We start from the raw sequence: 10563 nt of genomic DNA, 5'->3' as shown, positions 1-10563 counted from the left end.
TGGTGCCCTGATGATTAATGTAAAAGTAAGTCAAAGTTTTCCAAAGCTTTTTCCACTGACCCAACTAAAGTCTGAGTGCACAAGGAATTGGCTCCAAGATACAACATTTGGCAAAGACTTGTGACATATTTGTGTAATAGCTTAAATATAACCACTATATATATATATATATATATGTGTTAGAAAGCAGGGCTTGATTCAGTACACTTGACTAATAATGGATTATACCCTTGTCTTGATGACTTGGTGTATGGTTATGTCTGGCTGTCACACCTAGAGAGCTCTGACATCTCAGCTGTATGCCCATCATGATTACTAGAATGGATACGGGGATGCAGGGTGGGGGATGGGACTGGACCTGGAGGGACAAAAAAACAGTCATCTTCGTGAGGACTCTGGTTTTCATTCGCGGAGACATCGGTACATTAAGATATGGAATGTTCCAGCAGGTTATTAGAAGTCCAATGCAGCTATTTTTTTAATCTAGATATCAAATCATTCAAATGGTACAAATAAGCAAATAGCTTCTTACCGAAGAGCAATTTAAACCTGCTGTTGTTGGCAGAGAGGTTTGGAACCCTCTTACTTATTGGCCTGTTTAACTAATTTACTAATGTCACCAGGCAGGTCAAAATTCCATCCCACCAAAAAAGGCTGGCATTTCAGCTGTTCTTTTCAAACCGCTCTTGCACTAAAAGGGCATCATAAATTTCACAGTGTTATTCCAAAGTCGAAGTGTGAAATAGATAAACACAGGGAAATAATGTTTTTGGCTGCACTGAGCCTTTAAATGCAACGTTTTATGACTTTACATTTTGTATCTTGTACATGTTTATGGTCTGATGTAATCAGTATTGTCAGTGTCGAACACAGCAGTTACAAGAGTCTCAGTTTGTTGGTAATTAACCAAGTCCCCTACCCTCCTTCGATGGCGTCTGTTGTGACATTGTATATGATCATTTTCACTCTCCCACACTGCTGGTATGTACTGTACAGTGTGCGAATGTGTCTTTTAACCCTCTGCAGTGGTCCTATCTCTCCCTACCCCGTGCTGGCTGGCGTGAGTTGTGATCGTGCGTGGCCCTGGGCAGTGGTCCTATCTCTCTCCCTACCCCGTGTTGGCTGGCGTGAGTTGTGATCGTGCGTGGCCCTGGGAAGTGGTCCTATCTCTCTCCCTACCCCGTGCTGGCTGGCATGAGTTGTGATCGTGCGTGGCCCTGGGCAGTGGTCCTATCTCTCCCTACCCCGTGCTGGCTGGCGTGAGTTGTGATCGTGCGTGGCCCTGGGCAGTGGTCCTATCTCTCTCCCTACCCCGTGTTGGCTGGCGTGAGTTGTGATCGTGCGTGGCCCTGGGAAGTGGTCCTATCTCTCTCCCTACCCCGTGCTGGCTGGCATGAGTTGTGATCGTGCGTGGCCCTGGGCAGTGGTCCTATCTCTCTCCCTACCCCGTGCTGGCTGGCGTGAGTTGTGATCGTGCATGGCCCTGGGAAGTGGTCCTATCTCTCTCCTTACCCCGTGCTGGCTGGCGTGTGTTGTGATCGTGCATGGCCCTGGGCAGTGGTCCTATCTCTCTCCTTACCCCGTGCTGGCTGGCGTGTGTTGTGATCGTGCATGGCCCTGGGCAGTGGTCCTATCTCTCTCCCTACCCCGTGCTGGCTGGCGTGTGTTGTGATCGTGCATGGCCCTGGGCAGTGGTCCTATCTCTCTCCCTACCCCGTGCTGGCTGGCGTGAGTTGTGATCGTGCGTGGCCCTGGGCAGTGGGACGGATGGCAGCGGTTCCTGCCGGTCTGAATGCACGTCCCCTGAGCGCTCACTGCAATCTGTGGACTGCTGCTAAATATAGACGAGAGACACTAGAGACCGCTCTCTGCTATGGCCTGGCTGAGGGCACCCTCCCCAGCAAGGCCTTCCCTCTCTTTTCTCATCTGTCTCTTTTCATCCTCCTTTTCATCTGCTTGATTCCCCCTCTTTTCATCTCCTCGCTCTGTCTATCTTCTCCTACACCTCTGGTTCTGTCATCTGCCTCCCTCTCTCTTTCAGTCTCACCTCTCCTCTACATCACAAGCAGTCACATACATCCCTCTCACATCCACCCACCCCCCGCCAGCAGAAAACATATTCATGTCTACTGTGATAAGAAATGTAATAATATATCATTATTTACATTAGTTTGTTAGTGTGACCCAACCACAATACCCATAGACTGAGCAGAGACTGGTGGCTAAATGCTAAATATATGTCTCCCTTTATCAGCAGATGACTAGAGACTGGTAGAGAGTAGGTGGCTTGATGACAGAGCTGCATGAATACGTAGAGGTTATTTCCTAATCCTTTAACGGGGAGGAGGGTTTGTGGCTGCCCTGACCTCCCCTCCATCCTTTCCTCCCTGAATAGTCACACATGTCCTAGAGACACAGGGGGGCGCCATTGCTGCCTGGCTGGCCGGTCCGTGACAAGTGTTGGTCTGGCAAGGTCGGAATACTGAACGAACAAAGGGGAAAAGAAAAAAACGCATGACTGTGTGACTCTCTCACCCCTAGGGCACCTGAAGGACCCAAAACACTGAATCATCATCCTCCGATGATGGGAGATCACAGGATCTGTGGAGGTCAGGCCACACTGAAGAACACAAGCAGCTAGGCAGGGAGAGTCGGGCTGGGGGATTGGCTGCACAGACACATGCCTGACAGAAGAAGCGAGACAGACTGGGTGGAATACATTGGACCCACATTGAAGAATTAGACCTCAAACTTAACTAGCCTGGTTTCAGTTAGCCATGTGTTCCCTGGCTTGAGGCTTCACACAAAGGCAGATCAAGACCAGGCCCCGTGTCATTTAAACATTTTTTTTTTACCTTTATTTAACTAGGCAAGTCCGTTGACGGCCTAGGAACAGTGGGTCAACTGCCTTGTTCAGAGGCAGAAGGACAGATTTCTCAGTACTGAGCAGTTAGTTAGGGAATGGGATGGATGGATGGAGTGGCTATGTTCCTTTCCAGTATAGAGCAGGAGTGAGAATGTTAACGTTATTTCCAGTGAATCAAGAATGGAAGATTTGACTCTATGGGATCATGATATGGAAGGGACTCTTTTGGAACTTTATCTTCCCCTTGGGACACTGTTGTCTTTGGCCTGGTGGTGGAGACTGTCAATTACACTCTGCATTATGGGTCATCCAACCGAGTGAAGTCATCAAAGTTGTATTGAGATCCCAACTTTCCTCTCTCCTCGGGCTCTTGGTGTTGAGCAGCAGCAACTGAACAGAACTAACGAGTGTAAACCTGGCATCAGCCTCTTCTCTGGGCGCCCTCACAGGCAGAGCCCAGACCCAACCCTTCCTGTCAAGCCTGTCCTGATTTGACAGGGAGCTATCACTGTGGAGAGAGGCTGAGGGACTGCCACTGGTCACAGCGGGAACCCGGTTCCGTTGTCACTCTCCATTTCATTGCCACAAGGTTATCTCTAAAAGGACTTACATTGTTCTACCGTTGGAACTTTCCGTGTCTCTTCGCGCGCTTCTCTGTGATGGAAGAAGTAGAAAACCCGGTGTCAGCGCAACAGCTCCTTTCATAAGAAACGTAAATCTTACATCAGGCATTTTTAGGGTAAGTAGAGTCAATTCGATTTTGAATTGGCCATTGAGGCAAAGTCAACATTCTATGGGCTTGTGCGTTAATAGGGAATTAGATGTGGATTAGGTTACTCTAACATTTTAACAATTCATTTGGAGAAGAAATAGCCTACAAAATTAGGTTATCACAATATTTGCACATCTAATTCTGCAGACAGTTCAAGGTAAGGTAACTAACTTTTACACAATTTAATTTGTTCCATTGAAATGTTCCCTCCCTCTAGATATAGCTCATATATTGAAATAGTTGTTTGCTAATGCAAAGGAATTGCCTCCTCAACGTGCGGTGATGTTTATGATGAGTTGTGTCACCAAAATCCAAATGTGTAACCTGACGGGCACGCGCACTGTCAAAGATGCGCAACATCCCACTGTTCTTTCGCATCACATCGACATCACTGCGCTTCTGACAGAAAATCGAGCTGTCACTCTCCGGTGTCCATCGTATCTTCAACCAAAACGTGTCAGCTCGAAGTCTAGCCAGCGACTATGTCATGCCAAATGGTAAACAAACGCTCGCCTGCCATAATAGATACGAGAGGAGAAGTCACTGTCGGATTGAGGTGGATTAGACCAGCTGAAGTCACTTGCACAAGACATCAACTCTCTGGTTTTCCGACGATGAAGCGACCCAAGAAGGAACAATAAGATGTGAGCGATTCATGGCTTTGTTAGAAATGTTGAATTGTGGCAACCCAATTCAGCGACTGACATGAACAAAATAATTTGTCTGAGAAGCTGATGCTACTGTTCCATATGCAAAGAAGCCGTTAGACCCGACAAGTGGCGCATGTAGCCTACTAGAGCGTTGGACTAATAACCGAAAGGTTGCGGGATCGAATCCCCGAGCTGACAAGGTAAAAATCTGTCGTGCTGCCCCTGAGCAAGGGCGCCGAAGACGTGGATGTCGATTAAGAAAGACCCCGCACCTCTCTGATTCAGAGGGGTTGGGTTAAATGCGGAAGACACATTTCAGCTGAATAGGTTCAGTTGGACAACTGACTATGTATCCCACTTTCACTAGTAGGCTACCGAAATAACAAGACCGTAGACTGTTCAGGAGTGCGCTCATTTGGGATTTGGAATGCATTTTACGCAGCAGAGAACTTTGCTTTAATCGACGTACTTGTATCATGAGAGAATAATAGTTATCATAGGAACATGGACAAATAATGCACAAGCTTTGCCTGATGCGATGAGATACTCTTCACGTTCTCTTGAGAATTGGAGCCAACCATATCAACACCGACAAAAATTTAAGTTTGGACTGTGTGTAAAGCCAGAACCGACTAAACAATTTCACGGGAACACCGCATCTATATTAAAGCATCTTCACAGACTCGCATAGCGGTAAGAATTTCTGACCTATACAATAACGATGCTGCTCTTTATTTGCCTATTCATTGTCTGCACGAGGCTGTGTTCCGTAGTGCGTTTTGGTTAGCCTTGGGTAATGGCAAATCGAACGCACATTTTTGCATGGTCTGTTTTTTTCGTAAATTGTGATCTACATTTTGCATGGCCTGTTTCACTGTTATGTTGCCTACAGACCTACTGTACCTTAGTATCACCAGGAGGGCAACTCTCAACCGACCACACCTGCACATGTGGTTGGAGAGGCGGATTAGATTGTGGCGGCAAATTGCGCGACGTAAATCTATTTTCTGAGTGCAATCCGTTTGCCAATCTCAAATGAATAGTCTTATCACCGGTTAATTGTATGGTTATTTCAAATACGTGTATTCGGTTTGCATGTCAATAAACGCTTCATTATCCTATCCTTTGTTACAGAATATTGACAGTTGTCATGTTGGATGATGATGATTTTTTTTAGTATGCATTCATTTAAATGTATGTAGCTTTTAGGAACTAGTGCTTGGTTTCTCATAGATTAATTAACGATCATGTGCAGTGCGCTCGATTAATGGGATTAACAAACGTTCGGTAACCACAGTCAATGAGTTGGGGACAATAGGCTCTGGAGCGTTAGCTACAGTTCATAGTGTTCAGTATTTACTACTATGCACAATAAAACAATACACAAGGGAAATGTAGTTGTCAAGATATACAGATCCTTTTTATTTGTTTTTAGGCTATTCAGAATATCTTGTTTTTGTCTTCATGCGAATATGGTAACATTAAACATGATGTATCTTTTACTTTTATGACATTACTATTATATAACAATTACATTATTATTATTTTTTATTAAAGGAGCAAAAGAGTGAGTCGTGGACAGTGGAATAAAGGTATACCGTGATTTTCAGAAATGGCCCTCCTCCCCATAGCCACCTTTTCCGTTTCTCTCCATTCCGTGGGTGTTGCTTTATTAGCCACCTGATTCTCTAATCCATGCAAGTATTCATTTTGACAAACTTCCCTCTCCCTGGATGTATTTAATGTATCTGTAACTGGTTCAGTCAGAGGCACTCCCATCACTTGGTATGGTTAACCCCAGACATAGCCTGGATATTCCATTCTTATGTTACTGCAATGAGTTCCTGTTCCATTATCCCTTATGCACATTAAATATACACTGAACAAAAATATAAACTCAGCATGTAAAGTGTTGGTCCCATGTTTCATGAGCTGAAATAAAAGATCCCAGAAATGTTACATACAGACAAAAAGCTTATTTCTCTAAAATGTTGTTCTTGTTAATGTCGTCCAACTGTTGATGAGCATTTCTCCTTTGCCAAGATAATCCATCCACCTGACAGGTGTGGCATATTAAGAAGCTGAAAAAAACCAGCATGATCATTACACAGGTGCACCTTGTGCTGGGAACAATAAAAGGCAACTCTAAAATGTGCAGTTTTGTCACACAACACAATTCCACAGATGTATCAGGTTTTGAGGGAGTGTGCAATTGGCTTGCCGACTTCAGGAATGTCCACCAAAGCTGTTTCTAGGTAATGGAATGTTAATTTCTCAACCATAAGCCACCTCCAATGTTGTTTTAGAGAATTTGGCAGTACATCCAACCGGCCTCACAACCACGTGTATGGCGTTGTGTGGCGGTGAGAGGTTTGCTGATGACAACCTTCTGAACAGAGTGCCACAAGCTACGGACAATGAACGCAGTTGCATTTTATCGATGGCAAGATCCTGAGGCTCATTGTCGTGCCATTCATCCGCCGCCATCACTTCATGTTTCAGCATGATAATGCACAGCCTTTTGTCGCAAGGATTTGTACACAATACCTGGAAGCTGAACATTTTCCAGTTCCTCCAAGGCCTGCATACTCACCAGACATGTCACCCATTAATTAAGCATGTTTGGGATGCTCTGGATCGATGTGTACGACATAGCTTTCCAGTTCCCGGCAATATCCAGCTCCTTCACACAGTCATTGAAGAGTGAGACAACATTCCACCGACCACAATTAACTGCCTGATCAATTCTATGCGAAGGAGATGTGTTGCACTGCATGAGACAAATGCTAGTCACATCAGATACTGACTGGTTTAATGATCCAAGCCCCTACTTTTTTTTTAAGTACTGTATCTGTGACCAACAGATGCATATCTGTATTCCCAGTCATGTGAAATCCATAGATTAGGGCCTAAATAATTTATTTAAATTGACTGATTTCCTTATATGAACTGTAACTCAGTAAAATCTTTGAAATATTTGCATGTTACGTTTTATATTTTGATTCAGTATACATCCGGTTTCTGTGTAGTATCTAACACTGACAGACTGGGATGGACTTCAGCATGTTATACAGTGACTGCACCAAGCTGCAGACACACAATACAATGTCTGTCTACAAAATGTAGATACATTTTACATAGCCCAGCACCAACAGAAAAGCTCTAGCCATGAATCCTACGTATTGGTTTGTGTTAAATACAGATGACATGTATTTATTCCGTCTCCCCTTTGGTGAAATGACCATCGTCAGCCCCTCATTGGCCCTGTTTTCCCAATACCTTCTTGTCCTCCTCTCTGCTTTTAGATTTACAAGGTGTGTTTTGGCATTTCTCTTCATTTCCACCATGGGACTGTGGTGCACACTTTTTTTAGGCAGTTTATCTCTGTCCCCCCCCAACAACCCCCAGACCAGCCCCCTTAATCCTGAGCTCTCATCTTAGTCCCTGGAGAGTGGGTGGGAGACCCGACCACTGCAGGGAGGAGGAGGGGTCAGCAGGGAGACCAGCCTCCCCGGCCCCAGTGCTGAGAGAGGGATGAGTAGCAGATTCTGTGTGGCAGCAAAAAAAAAGAACACCATCTCCCACATCAGTTCTTTATCATCAAGACTGATGTGCTCTTCTAATATCTCCATTCAAAACACACAAATTGCTCTCTGTTGTTGAGTCATCTGTTGGGGGAAACCACTGGGCCAGACTTCTACTGTAGACAATACAAATAATGGATAAACGGATGGAATAAATCATGGATATTAAGAGTCTGCTAGGTGCTAGAAGAGAGAGATTCGTCTCCCCTTGGGTAATAGTGTAGAATGTAAAATAAATCACAGCTGTTGTAAAATAGTAGGCTAATCATGGACCTAAAAATGGTCGACGTCTGAATAATGGTGTAGGCCGACGGACTGTATCTTGCAAAAGATGTCCTGAAAATGCAGTGTGCTCTTTCAGAAAAGGATTTGACATTTTCCTTCTTTGAATAGTGAATGTCATTGTAGAGGGTTCCTCACTCTCCGTCCAATTTTCTAGCTGCATGGGACAAGAGCTGAAATGCCTAGGCATTATGTGTACGTCGAGTTTAGCAGACGTAAACACACCTCCGATTTAACCCTGGTCGCACAGCGCACAGACAGAGTAGACTGAGGCTTTGTGTCTGAAATGCAAATGCTTTAGATTCCCTCCATTTTCCTCTTGGCTAGTGCTTTAGACTTGTCAAAAACAAAACAAAAACGGAGAATAATCTTAAAGTAGAATGAAGGGACCTGTTTTATCGAATAGTGTAAATGGTTGTTGTAAATTGGGTTTGTTGTGTGTTACTGACAGTTTTGGTCTGGTATGAAGTTATGGCAAAATTAGAAGGGCATATGTTCATTTTTGGGGGGGGAGGGGCTGTATGTCTCTGGGTTTTAATGTGGTTTATGTTGTGGAACAGTACTGGTATGATGATTGGGCTGGTCTTGTAGAACATCTTGGATCTTGGCTATGGGTTGTGGATTGAGCTGGTCTTGTAGAACATCTTGGAACTGTTTGCTCTGGATTATACATTTGGCTAGTCTCTTAGAACCGTTTCAATTTCACTAAGATATTGGGACAATTCATTGAACACTTGATGACCGTTTTGTGACACAAAGCATTCCTCTATCCACTGACGGAAGGTCATGCTGTACGTGAGTTAAGAAAGCGAGTAGAGGATTTTTAAACGTGTGTGGGGAGATGGGTGTGTTAAATGAAAGTTGCTTTCTTGAGAAAGGTCGACTACGTAGAAGACTTTGACCTTGCGGTTTTGTTTAATTGCTCTTAACTAAAAATGCATTTCTCCCCCCTTCTAATTCATCTGTAAGATTAATGAGTGCGCACTGCAACTACACACGTTCTTTGTCCTTGCTTCTTCTTAACATTGACACAGAAACGTGGTGGGGCGTCTGTAGTCCAAAACACGCCATTAGCATCACTTTGTTTGGCAATCGAACACAAAAAAGGTCCAACTGAAATTTGACTTCTGCTTCATCCCAACCCTTCCAAACATTCTAACAAAACTACACAGTGAGCAATGGGGAAGGACTGTGTCCTTGTCCTCGTGACTCATCATGACTTGACGTCAGTCTGAGGAGAATGTCCCCTGCGGTCACCCTCCCTTAAAACACAAATGTCTGTAGTTGACATTCCACGTGCAACGATGAGTCTTTCATTTTTGCTAAGCAAGAGAAATTGGTCATTTTCCTAACGAAGATAATCCATATCGTCATGATTCACGATACACCCATACTTATCAGGGTCATTTTTCTGGGGATAAAGTCAACTGTGTCATTTTGTTCATTTTCTATTCTATCTATTTTTATTGAAGACTTGTAGACAGGCTTATAGAGAGCCATGAATGTTCATCAGACCAGACATCAGAAACTTTGTCAGTGTTTTAAAGGTCTGTAATGCAAAGGAAAATGTCTGTGTGTGCATGCGGGTGTGTGTGTGTGTGTGTACAGACTGTGATGTCTGGTTTACCTCAGTGTGTGCTCCTAAGGAGAGGTGAGCAGCACAGCAAAATGCATACAGCCATGAGACTCCTTCCCACTGGGAAAGTCACTGCTGAGCACGGGGATCTGCTCAGACACATGTGCCTCGTGTAACACACACACATCGTCTCTCTCTCTCTCTCTCTCCCTCTCTCTCACACACACACAGACACACACACACACACACAGTCTCAGACACACACAGATTCACACACTGCTCTTACACACAGAGACGTTTACGCTCTGACATACATATTCACACAGATTTCTCAGACTCATGAGTCAGGGCTCCATGATGCATTTACGTACAAGCGTGGAGGAGACGGCACGGCCCGCAATGCGTGGCGACGGGTCTCATGCCTACTGCCCGCAAGTCACTAAAGGGGTGGAGCCGCATAGCTGAAAGCTGGCTGCACTACACGCAGTAGGAAGGAATGTACTTTAACCACAGACGCTGGTCGTTCACTCAATTAAACTGAGATCTATGTGTGTCGTGTGTGGGTGTATGCATATGGACGTTTGCGTGTGAGGTGCAGCTGTTGCTAGGGTGAAATATAGTCAGGACGGAGGATGCACAGTTGCACTGTTTAAACATAATCGCCAGTGCCGCTTGAAACATATTATATTGAGATACTGTATCTTGGCTCCTTAAACCAAAGCCTTTCTTCGCCTGCCTGAGTTCTAAGCTCTGTGGCTAATAAGCAGCTCTAGACTAACACACACACACACAAACACACACACAGTATGATACTAAGGTGAAACACGCTGTGA

The 10563-nt window shown here is 44.7% G+C and overlaps 1 pseudogene; it reads left to right on the top strand.

Moving 5' to 3' along the window:
- The first annotated feature begins 2235 nt into the window (after nucleotides 1–2235).
- The window catches only part of LOC115110243 (gap junction gamma-1 protein-like), a 48736-nt pseudogene continuing 40408 nt past the window's right edge, over nucleotides 2236–10563 (top strand).

The sequence above is a fragment of the Oncorhynchus nerka genome, linkage group LG26 (genome assembly GCF_034236695.1).
Source record: "Oncorhynchus nerka isolate Pitt River linkage group LG26, Oner_Uvic_2.0, whole genome shotgun sequence".
Classification (NCBI taxonomy): domain Eukaryota; kingdom Metazoa; phylum Chordata; class Actinopteri; order Salmoniformes; family Salmonidae; genus Oncorhynchus; species Oncorhynchus nerka.
This window is presented reverse-complemented; position numbering and strand designations above follow the sequence as displayed.